The following is a 15,321-nucleotide window of genomic DNA, read 5'->3' as shown; positions in this document are numbered from 1 at the left end:
TATGGCTAATCATTATGGCATAAAATAAGAGACCTTCAGCAATAGCCATAATTACAGTTCTTATATTCCTTGGTATGTATTCCACAAATTTTGTTAAATAAAAATTGATTGTCATGTGAGGATATAATAACCAATTCTTGCTACATTAGTGGGGTCCATTTGTAAATAGGGTTGTAGGACTGTGTGGTAGAAATGCTGACATCTGTCTATCCTTTTTTGAATACAAGTACCAGATACAGGAGAAAGAAAGACCAAAGTAAACCAGAGAATTCATCCTGAGTCGTTGGTCTTATGAGTATAGTTTTCTGTAGAACCAAAAATTTAACGAATACGTTTTTCTGGAAGCTTTAGAGTTATTTCACTTTTCAGTAGAGGCCACAGCATTTCTGTTACGTTGTATATTGGAGTGATTGTATCTAGTTTATAAATGGCACGAATATGTTCCACACAACCCAATGACCTCAAAGTCTCACTGTAAATAACAGTAAATGAGCCAATAAAATAATCAAATCTGAAAATAATCTATACCAGTTGTCTCAAAAGTATGGTGTATACATCCCTGGGAGTACAAAGATAATCCTCTGGGGTTCAGGATAAAAGTATTAGCACATCTATTTATATGTTTTTATCTCATTGTGTTTAGATTTATGTTTCTATCTTTTGCAATGTATATTTACAGCAGTCCACGAATGTAATTTATAAATACACCTAGATAGAGATGCATGTCCAATTTTTTTTTAAACTGATGGTACATGTTGGGAAAACAAAATTGAAACTACTGCTTTGTGCTGTGAACCAGTGGTTCTCAACTGGGGGCATGTTGAGTAGTGTCATGTCAAGGGGGGCAAGGGTGTGCTACTGACACCTAGTGGGTAGATGCCAGGGATGCTGCTAAATAAACATCCTTGAGTTCACAGGACAGCTTTCCTTCAGCCCCCTACCCCACCTTTCACAGAAAGAATCATCTGGTCTAAAATGAGTTTGAGAAACACAGATATATACTGTGTATTTCTTTTTCCTTGAAGGAGGGATCGCAAAGAAGTGAGTCTAGTCTGTTTATTTTCTTTTTCATCTCGCTGTTGGCTACTTGGTTTTCTTACGTATATGTCTATATTTTCCAATATCTCAAAAATAGGCACTAAGAGAACTGAAGGTACTTAATTTTATAAAACCAAAAGAATACTCTGAACAGTTAGAGGAAAAGAGGTAACAAAATGTGTAAGGCCTTACACACAGGGTGTTATCTAAAATATTTGTGTGTGGTTTTACACTTCTGAGATTACCTGAATATGTTCATTAAGTTCTAATTTTTGTAATTCCTAGCAAATCTTTTGATGTTTTATGAATTGCATTGGTGTCCTGATTCATTGAAATCTAAAAAGAAAGCTGCTACTGATAAGATTGACAGGAAGGAATCTATCTAGCTAGAATAAACTACGTGCAAAGTAAAGAACAAGGAGTCCATGATCTAATGATTTTTGTGAAGGATTCTGACTTGAGGGTTTAATTTCCAAATTGGTATGCTTCTCATATGCATGATCTTATGCATATTAAACTTTGTTGTAATTTCATAGTTTTCAAAAAAAAAAAATCCCCTATATATAGCCGGAATAAACAGTCACTGTGAGTTGTCCATTTTAGAGCATAGGTTTTTAGGTGGTGAAGACCTGTCCTTAGTTGAATTTGTATGTGAATTAAACTCTTATTTTTATAACAATTCACTTGAATTCTTTAAATAAACATGATGCCAAAGAGATGTAAGGCTTGTCTCTCAAAAGAATAGTAAGGATTAATGGCTTCAGGTATTAGGAGAATTAAATAGAATAGTATTCTATCACCATCTAATTGCTTTTTCTTTTGATAATATGTGCCACAGAATGTGAACCAGCTACTGCTCACTCCACTGAGATACTTAGGATGCTTTTGGTCAGCCTAGCTGAATTGTTAGCATGATCGTTAATTAAAATCATCCAAATGATAGAAGGTTCTTCCTGAAGTCAGTGGAAAAACCTCTTAGCATACACTCTAGAACTCAAAAGGAGCTTAAAAGTGGGAACAACTTTAGAGTTACAGGCAGAATTAGATGCAGTTAATAATAGCACTTCTCACACTGTATGTGCTTTTTAAAAATTTCAGTATGTTGTGAGCCAATAATTTTGTTAAATATAATATAAATGAATAGATAAATGAAAAAAAAACACATACAAAAACAAGCCATAATTTTAAAACTTAGATTCAACAGACATAATATTACTGTCAAATTGCAGTGAAGGTTTCTAAATACTTATCCTCTATTTTTATATCCATCTTGACATAGCCTGGTAACAGTTTGTGGATCATCAGAAGCCTGTGAACCAAACTTTGGGTTGCACAAATTTCAGTAGAAATTATATGAAATAAAATTTCTTTTTCTGCCGTTTACACGTTAGCTTTTGCTCAGTACAGATTTCTGCTTACTCTCAAATGCTGTCTTGTCTTTAAAGCTTTCCTTGACTTTCCCAAGCTGACTTGGGTAATTCCTAGCCTATACTCTTGCTGTATTCCCAAAGGGCCTCTAGTATAGCAACTGTGATATCAATTCATTTATTTCATTTAAAGAAAATGTAAAAATAGTCCTTAAGACCTAGAAAGGTTTGTGGCACACAGACAATAAGTAAATGTCTATTTAATGAATGAAATAAAAAACGAATGAATTGTAGCAAAATCCTGAGGCTTTAATAACAACACACACTGGATAAAGGAAAACTTCATTTTGCAGAAAGTAAAGACAGTTTCTTAGTCTCAAAAGTTAGACTTATGTGAATCTAATTATTATAAAAATAACCCTTGATAGACACCTGAACACATGCATACATTTCATAACTGTATAACACAGACTATGGAGGTGAAGGAGCATATGGACCTAAATAAAAACTCAAGACCCCTTAAGAGAACTTGCTAGCAATGCTGATTTAAATAATTTTTAACAGTGAGGGGGCAGGAGGTGTGGATGGGAAAGGGAGTTGAAAATTAATGCCCCCAGAGTTTCGTGGTACTCTGTGCTATCTTTTTTCTTTTCCCTGCCCGTCCAACTGTTAATATTTAGTATCTTGTCATACTACTTTTATTTCAGTAAATATTTGATGACAGTCTATTATCTACTCTGTTAGGCACCTTGGAGAATACAAAGAGAAATACATGAAATTAACTAAAAGACAAAAAAATGCATTAGGTAGAAGTGCAATAGCACATGAACAAAGAAGAACTTTTAAAAATGAATAAATTATTTTAAAATTAGAAGTGTTCAAATACAGAATGCTTTTCAAATCTATGTTTCTTCTGAGGCAATCTATGGATATGCTTCGGACAGCTGTTGTAGATGACACATCTATATAAATGTGAAGTAGATTTATTTTCTTTAAACAATAAAACCATTAGTGTATGTGTGTATATACACACACACATGCATACGATGTTGAACTAGCTTCATCAACTTCTCAATAAATGGACACATTTAGCTTCTAAAGGTAGAAACGAGTCTAAAAGGGAAGAAGATGGTAAGGATTTTAGCAGCCTACAGTCTTCTTCAGTTTTTGATCTGTATCTAAGTAGGCAAATGAATATATTTCTTGCAGTACTTCCTCCTCTGAGTCTGGTCAGCTATTTCCTTTGCATTCTGTCTCCAAGGCACTGGTTTAGGGGAAGGAAGTACAGAAGTCTGAAGTCCTAGGGTGTTGGCACTGCCCCTGGGGAAAGTGAGATCTTGCGTTACTTCTTGGGTATGTGCACATTTCCAGTTCCCACAGAGAAGCCGATCCCTGGCAGAAGGCAGATAGAGACAGCCAGACTGAGTCACAATTAGAGAATCAGAGAAATTATTGTTTTAAAAAAACAAAGGCTCTTAGTAGGGTCAAATTTTTACATAGCCAAACAGGAAGCAGTGAAAAAAATATATTTAAATCTAGATCACGTTTGAGGGAACTCATCCCAAAATTTTCAGGTTGTTCTGCCATGACAAATAAATCAGTGTGGATTCATGTGACAATTATATCTGTTCATGTGACAATTATATCTGTTGATTTTCCTTCACAAACATTGACTGATAATCTTCTGGTGTATTTTATCTCCATCTCCTAGCAGTATAATGCTCTTTGAATATGGTTCATACGATAAACGCAAGTCAGGTTATTGAATGTTAAAGACCACAATAAATAACAAACTTTCTTTTCTGCCCCAACCCCCCTTTTTCTGATTGGAAAATTATTTGTTTGGAAAGACTTACAACAGTAAAATAAATTACTTTTGTTCATAATATAATGAATTTTTATATTGAAAATAAAATTAGCACTTTTGAAAAACTGAGGACGTGATTTTATGACATGACGCTTTGTAAAACTTAATTCTATTTGGAAATTCTTTAAACTTTCTTTAAAAAAAAGTTTTTTCTTTTCTTTCCCTTCCTTTTCTTTCTTTCCGCCCTTCACCCTGTTCTTTCTTAGCAGCTAGCACAGGTAATTGATTATTATTTCCCTACCTAGATTTAAATGTCCTGTTTGGAACGGAGTTATTCTTTTTTTCCCTGTACCTAAACACTTAGATTGCCTCATAATACATGAAACTTAAACATAATTTACCACCAGTACTTGACACAAAGAATTTGTTTTGGGTGAATATAAAACATTTAATTTAAAAATGTTGACACTATAATATATGAAATAGATAGCTATTACAAATGCACATGGTGTATTTTGTAGATACTAACTTGACTTTTTTTGTTTTAGGAAGCTTTGAGTTACACTGTGGTTAAGACATATCTTCACCCTTGAAAAAGCCCACATGCTATCACTGTGATGTATGGTCAAACTGAGGCCCAATCGTTAAACACTTGGATCAAATCATAACTAATTTTATTGCCAAAGGACTTGTACACATTATTTGTCAATTTCAGTGCCTTAAAATCTACCCAGCAGCTCATTAACATATAGAAACATACATCATGAGAGCAAGAACTATCACCCATCCCTTCTGTATATTAGCAAGTTATCACTCCTGATCAACATCTCATTACTGAGGCCTGTGAACAGTCACTCTTCACATTTGAGTGAAATATGGAATGACTTAAGTATAAATGCAGCTATTATAAGTTATTTCTTACAAAAATGTCACGAATTAAAGTATTTTACGGCATTTACTACAAAACTCCATAAAAACTGCCTTCACTTAAACTCTCTCTCCCCATATCCAGCAAACCAACTGGATGTCTTTGGGCATCTCTTAGCATGGATAGCACACAGAGTAGTGTCTTCCAACACATCCACCAACTATGCCTCACTTGCCTCTGGAAGTACAGGAGAAGCTTGGTCAATTTCCGGTAATGATGAATTTCTCCAAGCACCAAGGTCCTGGACCTGTAGTGATGCGTTTTTATGATTTTTGTTGTTGTTGTTGTTGTTTTGTTTTGTTTTGTTTTTACCATCGTTAGAGGGGGCTGCTCTTCCTGGCAGCTTTAGTGGCTAACTGTTTGCAGGAGGCTTCCTCACCAGTGGATTTACTAGCAGTCTATTTGGTTTGGGCCATCTTCTTTTACCCAGCGCTGAAGTCTTTGGCCACTTCTCCAACTGCTGCACTGCTTCTGCAGTCACCAAGCAAAGAAAAGATGCTCCTCTGATGAATGACCAAACACTCTGCACCTGGCACAAAGAATGATTTTAAATGTAGATAGTTTTGGTATAACATGCCCAGCCATTTTTTCTGTTCAACTTGTCATGTTCAAATGATGAAAAATAAAAATAAAAATAGTTGTATAGGATCCAGTAAGAGATATTATCTTTGAAACTGTAGTTTGAGTGATTTAAGAATTGTGAAGGGTAATTTTGAATGTATCTAATTTTTGCTTTCCTCATTTACTTTGAAACCAAATTCAATTCCTGCTTCTATTTCACTCAGCACAGATAAACATACACAGTGCATTTCCACTGTAGATTCATTTATATTTGAGTAAAGTGGGGCTAAGAGGTATTAAATGACTTGCTCAAAGGCAGTCAACTAGACAGGTGTGGCTGGGACCAGTGAGACTTAATATTTTCCTGATTTTAAAGGTTATATTCTAGCCTACAATCTAGATTACTTCTAATTTGCCAGCAGTCAACATAGTATTTTTTCCATAGTAGGAGTTTATTAAATATTTCCGATTTAATTTACTGCATTTGAATAGCTAATTGTTAGTGATCTTTTCAATAATTTGCAATGTGAATTAGTGTAAGGTTAAAAGTTACTAGGCTTGTGTTTGAATTGTTGCTCTTGCTAAATATTGCTGTACCACTTAATAACTATTGCTCTGGCACTTATTGTGTGGCTCCCAAAGCCACACAATATAATGAAGTATATAAGAATATAAGTGAAGAAAAAGCTTCACTTTCTTCATTTATAAAACCTGCCTCGTAGAGTGCTGTGAGAATTAAAAATAATAAATATAAGATGTAACTATATAGTAAGTATTTGATAAATGGTAGATATTATTTTGCTTTAGCACACTTGATATTTTTCATCTCAAAAATACTGCTATAGAAGATGAATCATGTTTTATGACATCAGAACTCAACAAAATTACTCATCAAACTACATATTTTCTAGATAGATCTATTGAAAGCATGACACTTAAAAAAATAAGCTAATTATGATGAGCTCTGAATTAAGGACACTGAATCTACTGTCTCAGGGCTGTTATTATAATCATAAAAGGATAAGAGTTATTGACAGTCATCCTTCTGGCCATACTATTCATATATATTACCCATACTATTCTGGAGACCTGCGAAAATCTTTGGATTCTATATCCTAGTAAAGATATAAATCTACTATCCCAAGACCAAACATGTAAAAATTCCATATCCCATAAATATTTGAGGATATTATATAATCCTATCAAATGAAAATATAAATGAAAAGAACAGATGTAGAATGTTATAGGTATTATATTTAAGAAATAAGGTAGGATCTTAAATTCTCAAAAGTTCTACCCTCTCCTTGGGGTGCTTCTTCTCATTAATTAAAAAAAATAAAAAATAGTTGCTAATTGTATTATATATACCTAAAAATATGTTGCCTTACAAATTTGGGGGCCATTCATATTCACTAAAAACATGTTTAAAACAACTAATGCTATAAAGAAAAGGAAAAGTCAAGGTACAAAGTGAGAAGATATTTGCAACATGTAAAACAAAAGATTAAAATTCAGAATAAAAAACTTTTAAGAGAGAAAGGCAAACCAATCAATGGAAAATGAATGTAGTCAGCCTTCTATATCCATGGGTTCCTCATCCTTGGAATCAACCAACCATGGATTGAAAATATTAGGGGAAAAAATTCCAGAAAATTCTGGAAATCAGAACTTGAATTTGCTGCATGCTGAGTACTACTTTGAATCCATGCCAGTGAAGTGATATGAAAGCATTCTATTAGGTACTATAAGTAATCTAGAGATGATTTAAAGTATACAGGAGGATGTGCCTGGGCTGTATGCAAATACTACACCATCTTATATAAGAGACTTAAGCATCTTTGGATTCTGGTATGTGGGTGTGCAGATCCTGAAACCGGTTCTCCACAGATACCAAGGGATGACTGTAAAAGACTTCAAGTGAGACCTCATAAGAGAGGAAACACAGCTTAACTAGTAACTACAACAAAAGATATTCAACTTCATTAGTAATTAGGAAAATGCAACTTTAAACCACAAAGAAATACTCTTGTATACCATCTGATGACTAAACATTAAAAAATATTGACATTAGTGATGAAGGACATGTAGAGCAATAGGAATTCATTTTTATCTCATGGGACTGTAAATTGGTACAAGCCCTTTGAAAAATACCTTGACATTACCTATTAAACATGCTCAGCCAGGCACAGTGGCTGACACCTGTAATCCCAGCACTCTGGGAGGCCGAGGTGGACAGATCACTTGAGTTCAGGAGTTCAAGACCAGCCTGGCCAACATTGTGAAACGTTGTCTCTACTGGAACACAAAAATTAGCCAGGTGTGGCCGGGCGTGGTGGCTCACGCCTGTAATCCCAAAGCTTTGGGAGGCTGAGGCGGGCAGATCATGATGTCAGGAGTTTGAGACCAGCCTGACCAACATGGTGAAACCTCGTCTCTATTAAAAATACAAAATTTAGCTGGACTTGGTAGCGCACGTTTGTAATCCTAGCTACTCAGGAGACGGGCAGGAGAATTGCTTGAACCTGGGAGGCGGAGGTTGCAGTGAGCCGAGATTGTGCCATTGCACTCCAGCGTGAGCAACAGAGCGAGACTCTGTCTCAAAAAAAAAAAGCCAGGTGTGGTGGTACGCACCTGTAGCCCCAGCTACTCGGGAGGCTGAGGCAGGAGAATTGCTTGAACCTGGGAAAGGGAGGCTGCAGTGAGCCAAGATTGTGCCACTGCACCCCAGCCTGGGCAACAGAGTGAGACTCCATCTGGGGGGAAAAAAAAAAGTTAAACATGCTCATAGCTTAAGACTCGGCAATTTTATTTCTGCCTATTTATCCTAGAGAAATTCTTCTTTTTTAAAAATTATTATACTTTAAGTTCTAGGGTACATGTGCGCAATGTGCAGGTTTGTTACATGTGTATACATGTGCCATTTAGGTTTGCTGCACCCATTAACTTGTCATTTACATTAGGTATTTCTCCTAATGCTATCCTTCCCCCATTCCCCCACCCAATGACAGTCGCTGGTGTGTGATGTTTCCTGCCCTATGTCCAAGTATTCTCATTGTTCAATTCCCACCTGTGAGTGAGAACATGCAGTGTTTGGTGTTCTGTCCTTGCAATAGTTTGCTCAGAATGATGGTTTCCAGCTTCATCCATGTCGCTACAAAGGACATGAACTCATCATTTTTTATGGCTGCGTAGTATTCCATGGTGTATATATGCCACATTTTCTTAATCCAGTCTATCATTGATGGACATTTGGGTTGGTTCCAAGTCTTTGCTATTGTGAATAGTGCCTCACTAAACATACATGTGCATGTGTCTTTATAGTAGCATGATTTATAATCCTTTGGGTATATATATACCAAGTAATGGGATCTCTGGGTCAAATGGTATTTATAGTTCTAGATCCTTGAGGAATTGCCACACTGTCTTACACAATGGTTGAACTAGTTTACACTCCCACCAAAAGCATAAAAGCATTCCTATTTCTCCACATCCTCTCCAGCATCTGGTGGGGCACTCTGGTTTTTAGAATTTTCAGCTTTTCTGCTCGGGTTTCTCCCCATCTTTGTGATTTTATCTAACTTTGGTCTTTGATGATGGTGACCTACAGATGGGGTTTTGGTGTGGATGTCCTTTTTGTTGATGTTGATGCTATTCCTTTCTGTTTGTTAGTTTTCCTTCTAATAGTCAGGTCCCTCAGCTGCAGGTCTGTTGGAGTTTGTTGGAGGTCCACTCCAGACCGTGTTTGCCTGGGTATCACTAGTGGAGGCTACAGAACAGCAAATATTGCAGAACAGCAAATATTCCTGCCTGATCCTTTCTCTGGAAGCTTTGTCTCAGAGGGGCATCTGGCTGTGTGAGGTGTCAGTCGGCCCCTACTGGGAGGTGTCTCCAAGTTAGGCTACCCAGGGGTCAGGCAGCCGCTTGAGGGTGCAGTCTGTCCTTTCCCAGAGCTCAAACACTGGGCTGGGAGAACCACTGCTCTCTTCAGAGCTGTCAGACAGGAACGTTTAAGTCTGCAGAAGTTTTTGTTGTGTTTTGTTCAGCTGTGCCCTGCCCCAGAGGTGCAGTCTACAGAGGCAAGTGGTCCTCATTGAGCTGCGGTGGGCTCCACCCAGTTTAAGTTTCCTGGCCGCTTTGTTTACCTACTCAAGCCTCAGTAATGGCGGACACCTCCCCCAGCCAGGCTGGCTGCCCTGCAGTTCGATCTGGGACTAGCAGTGAACAAGGCTTCATGGGCGTGGGACCTGCTGAGCCAGGCATGGGATATAATCTCCTGGTGTGCCGTTTGCTAAGGCCATTGGAAAAGTGCAGTGTTTAGGTGGCAGTGTCCCGATTTTCATGGTACAGTCTGTCAAGGCTTCCCTTGGCTAGGAAAGGGAAATCCCCCGACACCTTGTGCTTCCCGGGTGAGGTGATGCCCTGCCCTCCTTCAGCTCGCCCTCCGTGGGCTGTACCCACTTTCTGACCAGTCCCAATGAGACGAACCAGGTACCTCAGTTGGAAATGCAGAAATCACCTGTCTTCTACGTTGATCATGCTGGGAGCTGCAGACCAGAGCTGTTCCTATTTGGCCATCTTGGAATGGACCCCCCCCGAGAAATTCTTAAATATGTGTACCAAGAGACATATATAAGAAAGTTCACAGGAACATTGTTCATAATACCAAAAAATTGGAGATAACTCAAATGTTCATTATCAGTAGATTGGTTAAATGCTGATAAATTCATAAATTAGAATATATTTTACAGTAGTAAAAATGAACTACAGGTACATACAACATTGAATATGTGCACATGTGAATATGTATGTTTCATGACAACCAATCTTCTGTGATTTTTTTTGGAGACAAAAAGTTTAGGCACAACCACCATGTGTTGGTTAATAGTGTCAACTTAATTGGATTGAAGGATGCAAAGTATTGTTCCCAGGTGTATCTGTGAGGGTGTTGCCAAAGGAGATTAACTTTTGAGTCAGTGGACTGGGAGAGGCAGACCAACCCTCAATCTGGGTGGGCACCATCTAATCAGCTGCCAGCATGGCCAGAATAAAAAACAGGCAGAAGATCGTGGAGAGATTAGACTGGCTTAGCCTCCTAGCCTACATCTTTCTCCCATGATGGATGCTTCCTGCCCTTGAATATTGGGCTCCAGGTTCTTGAGCTTTGGGACTCGGACCAGCTTCCTTGCTCCTCAGCTTGCAGACTGCCTATTGTGGTACCTTGTGATCGTGTGAGTTAATACTCCTTAATATACTCCCCTTTATATGTACATCTGTCCTATTAGCTCTGTCCCTCTGGAGAACCCTGACTAATACAAATTTTGGTACCAAGAGTGGTTCTAGAGGAACAGAATATTAAGGATGGAGTTCTTTTGTTGGTTCTGGGGTTTCTGGAGTTGGCTGCTTAATAAGAATAGACCCAAAAATGCTAAGGATGCTACTTCTAATAATATGGAGAACAGTGATAGTCCTTGGCTTGAACTGTTTAGAGAGTTATGCAAAATAAATGCATTTGACATTCCTGATGCACTGCTCGTGAGAGGCAAAGAGTTTAGCAACTTTATACATAATAGCTTTGACCATATGTGGAGAACCAAAGAACATAATGAAGTTGGTTAGTTGCTTCTAACTGGACCAAGTGATGTAAGAAAATAATGAACTCGGGGCTTCTAACTCCCGGCTTCAGAAGCAGATACTGAGCCTCACATCTATTAAGATTGCCATGATTGAGAGTCTATCTCCTGTAGAGAAAGAATTGAAATTGTGGGAAAACAGACAGAAGCTCTTATGTGAGTGACTGACCTGCAACAAAAGGTGCATGGACAGCCTCACCAGGTGACTACTATTAAAGTGAGGGCATTTACTGGAAAAGAATGGGACCCTGCAACTTGGAATGGTGACGTGTGGGAGGACCCTGATGAAGCTGGGGACACTGAGCTTGTAAACTCTGATGAACCCTTTTTACCAGAAGAAACAGCTTCCTCATCCCCAGTAGTGGCAGCATCCCCTCCCCAACCCATGCTGCCATCATCCATTCCACCTTTGTTTGAGGAGATATGCTGCCTGAGGCAACAGTGGTGGCATCCCCTGAGGCCGGTGCCTGGCAAGACACCCAGGACCCACCCCCAACACCCTGTGAGCTTCTAGACCTATAATTAGACTAAAGTCCCGGCAGGCTCCTAGAGGTGAGGTTCAGACTGTGACCCACAAGGAGGTGTGCTACACTCGAAAAAAACTGCTGAGTTCTCTAATTTATATAAGCAGAAATCTGGAGAACAGGCATGGGAATGGATATTAAGGGTGTGGGATGATGGTGGATGGAACATAGAGTTGGATCAGGCTGAATTTATCAATTTGGGCCCCCTAAGTAGGGATTCTGCATTTATGTGGCAGCTTGGGGAGTTAAAAAAAGGTTCTGATAGTTCATTTGCTTGGTTAGGTGAAATGTGAATTAAAAGATGGCCCACTGTGAGTGAGCTGGAAATGCCTAATCTCCCTTGGTTTAATGTAGAGGAAGGGATCCAAGGGCTTAGGGAGATTGTGATACTGGAGTGGATTAGTCACTTTAGACCTACTCATCCCAGCTGGAAGAGTCCAGAAGCTATACCCTTGACCAATGGTTTGCAAAATGGATTTGTGAGGACAGCATCTGCATCTTTGAAGAGCTCCATGGGGATTGCTTTTCTCTGTATGCCAGATCTAACTGTGGGAACTGCAGTCGCTCAACTACAAAATTTAAATGCAGTGGGAATAATTGGATTCCAGTGTGGCAGGGGCCAGGTGGCGGCACTCAACTGCCAAAGGCAAGGTAAACACAGCTACCATAATGGACAGCAGAGGCAAAGCAGCAGTCAGAATAGTTTGACTTGTGTAGAGCTCTGCCATTGGCTAATTAATCATGGTGTTTCTAGAAGTGAAACTGATAGAAGCCTACTGCATTCCTACTTAATTTACATAAGCAGAAAACGTCCAGGTCAAGTGGACAAAAAACTAATTTGAATTATAAAAACAGAATCATGGCTTCTCAATTTCCAGACTTGAGCTAGTTTACAGACCCAGAACCCCTTGAATGAAGGGGAGGCCAGGTCCCCTTGATGAAGGATCCCTCTACCGACAATTTATGCTATAAATCTTTCTCCCTGCTTCCCCAAAGAGACCTCTGGCCTTTTACCAGAGTAACTGTGCATTGGAGAAAGGGAAGTGATCGGACATTTCCGGGACTATTGGACACTGGCTCTGAGCTGACGTTGATTCCAGGGGACCCAAAACATCACTGTGGTCCTCCAGTTAAAGTGGTGACTTATGGAGGTCAGGTAATTAATGGAGTTGTAGCTCAGGTTTGACTTACAGTGGGTTCAGTGGGTCCCCGGACTCATCCTGTGGTCATTTCCCCAGTGCCAGAATGCATAATTGGCATAGACATACTTAGCAGCTTGCAGAACCCCCACATTGGCTCCATGACTGGTAGGGCGAGGGCTATTTTGGTGTGAAAGGCCAAATGGAAACCGTTAGAGCTGCCTCTACCTAGAAAAATAAGAAATCAAAAACAATACCACATCCCTGGAGGGATTGCGGAGATTAGTGACACCGTCAAGGACTTGAAAGACACAGGGGTGGTGATTCCCACCACATCCCTGTTCAACTCTCCTATTTGGCTGGTGCAGAAGACAGATGGATCTTGGAGAACGACAGTGGATTATCGTAAGCTTAACCAAGTACTGACTCCAGTTGCAGCTGCTGTACCAGATGTGATTTCGTTGCTTTAACAAATTAGCACATCTTCTGGTACCTGGTATGTAGCCATTGATTTGACAAATGCCTTTTTCTCCATTTCTGTCCATAAGGCCCACTAGAAGCAATTTCCCTTCAGTTGGCAAGGCCAGCAATATACCTTTACTGTCCTACCTCAGGAGTATATCAGCTCTCTGGCTTTGTTTCATAATCTTGTTCGGAGAGACCTTGATTGGATCCAGTGAGCGAGAAGTAGCAAACACACTGGACTTACTGGTGAGACATTTGCATGCCAGAAGATGGGAAATCCAACTAAAATTCAGGGACTTTCTACCTCAGTAAAATTTCTAGGGGTCCAGTGGTGTGGGGCTTGTTGAGATATTCTTTCTAAGTTGAAGGATAAGTTGCTGCATTTGGCCCCTCCTACAACAGAGAAAGGCACAATGCCTAATGGGCCTGTTTGGATTTTGGAGGCAACACATTCGTCATTTGGGTGTGTTACTCTGGCCTATTTATCGAATGACCTGAATGGCTGCCAGTTTTGAGTGGGGTCCAGAACAGGAGAAGGCTCTCCAACAGGTCCAGGCTGCTGTGCAAGCTGCTCTGCCACTTGGGCCATATGACCCAGCAGATGCAATGGTGCTTGAGGTGTCAGTGGCAGATAGGGATGCTGTTTGTGAGCCTTTGGAAGGCCCCCATGGGTGAATCACAGCAGAGGCCTCTAGGATTTTGGAGCAAGGCCCTGCCATCTTCTGCAGGTAACTACTCTCCTTTTGAGAGACAGCTCTTGGCCTGTTACTGGGCTTTGGTGGAAACTGAACATTTGACTATGGGTCATCAAGTCACCATGTGACCTGAACTGCTTATCATGAACTGAGTGCTTTCTGACCCATCTTGCCATAATGTGGGTCATGCACAGCAGCATCCATCGTCAAGTGGAAGTGGTATATACATGATCGGGCTCGAGCAGGTCCTGAAGTCACAAGTAAGTTACATGAGGAAGTGTCTCAAATGCCCGTGGTTTTCACTCCTGCCACCCTGCCTTCTCTCCCCCAGCCTGCACTGATGGCCTCATGGGGAGTCCCTATGATCAGCTGACAGAGGAAGAGAAGACTAAGGGCCTGGTTCACAGATGGTTCTGCACAATATGCAGGCACCACCTGAAAGTGGACAGCTGCAGCACTACAGCCCCTTTCTAGGACATCCCTGAAGGATAGCGGTGAAGGAAAATCTTTCCAGTGGGCAGAACTTCAAGCAGTGCACCTGGTTGTGTACTTTGCATGGAAGGAGAAATGGCCAGATGTGCGATTATATACTGAGTCATGGGCTATAGTCAGTGGTTTGGCCGGATGGTCAGGAACTTGGAAGAAGCATGATTGGAAAACTGGTGACAAATCTGGGGAAGAGGTACGTGGATGGGCCTCTCTGAGTGGTCAAAAACTGTGAAGGTATTTGTATCCCACGTGAGTGCTCACCAAAGGGTGACCTTGGCAGAGGAGGATTTTAATAATCAAGTGGATGGGATGACTCGTTCTGTATGCACCACTCAGCCCGTTTCCCCAGCCACCTGTGTCATTGCCCAATGGGCCCATGAACAAAGTGGTCATGGTGGCAGGGGTGGAGGTTATACATGGGCTCAGCAACATGGACTTCCACTTACCAAGGCTGACTTGGCTATGGCCACTGCTGAATGCCCAATTTGCCAGCAGCAGAGACCAAAACTGAGCCCTCAAAATGGCACCATTCCTGTGGGTGATCAGCCAGCTAGTTGGTGGCATCGATTATATTGGACCTCTTCTATCATGGAAAGGGCAGAGGTTTGTTCTCACTGGAATAGACACTTAATCTGGATATGGGCTTGCCTATCCTGCACATAATGCTTCTGCCAAGAC

At 40.1% G+C, this 15,321-nt stretch overlaps 1 protein-coding gene across 4 annotated transcripts in view; it reads left to right on the top strand.

The window, feature by feature from the left end:
* The window catches only part of RASAL2 (RAS protein activator like 2), a 383,167-nt gene that overhangs the window by 92,680 nt on the left and 275,166 nt on the right, over positions 1-15,321 (top strand). The gene's annotated exons all lie outside the window — the stretch shown is intronic.

This window comes from Pongo pygmaeus, chromosome 1, assembly GCF_028885625.2.
Source record: "Pongo pygmaeus isolate AG05252 chromosome 1, NHGRI_mPonPyg2-v2.0_pri, whole genome shotgun sequence".
Lineage (NCBI taxonomy): Eukaryota > Metazoa > Chordata > Mammalia > Primates > Hominidae > Pongo > Pongo pygmaeus.
This window is presented reverse-complemented; position numbering and strand designations above follow the sequence as displayed.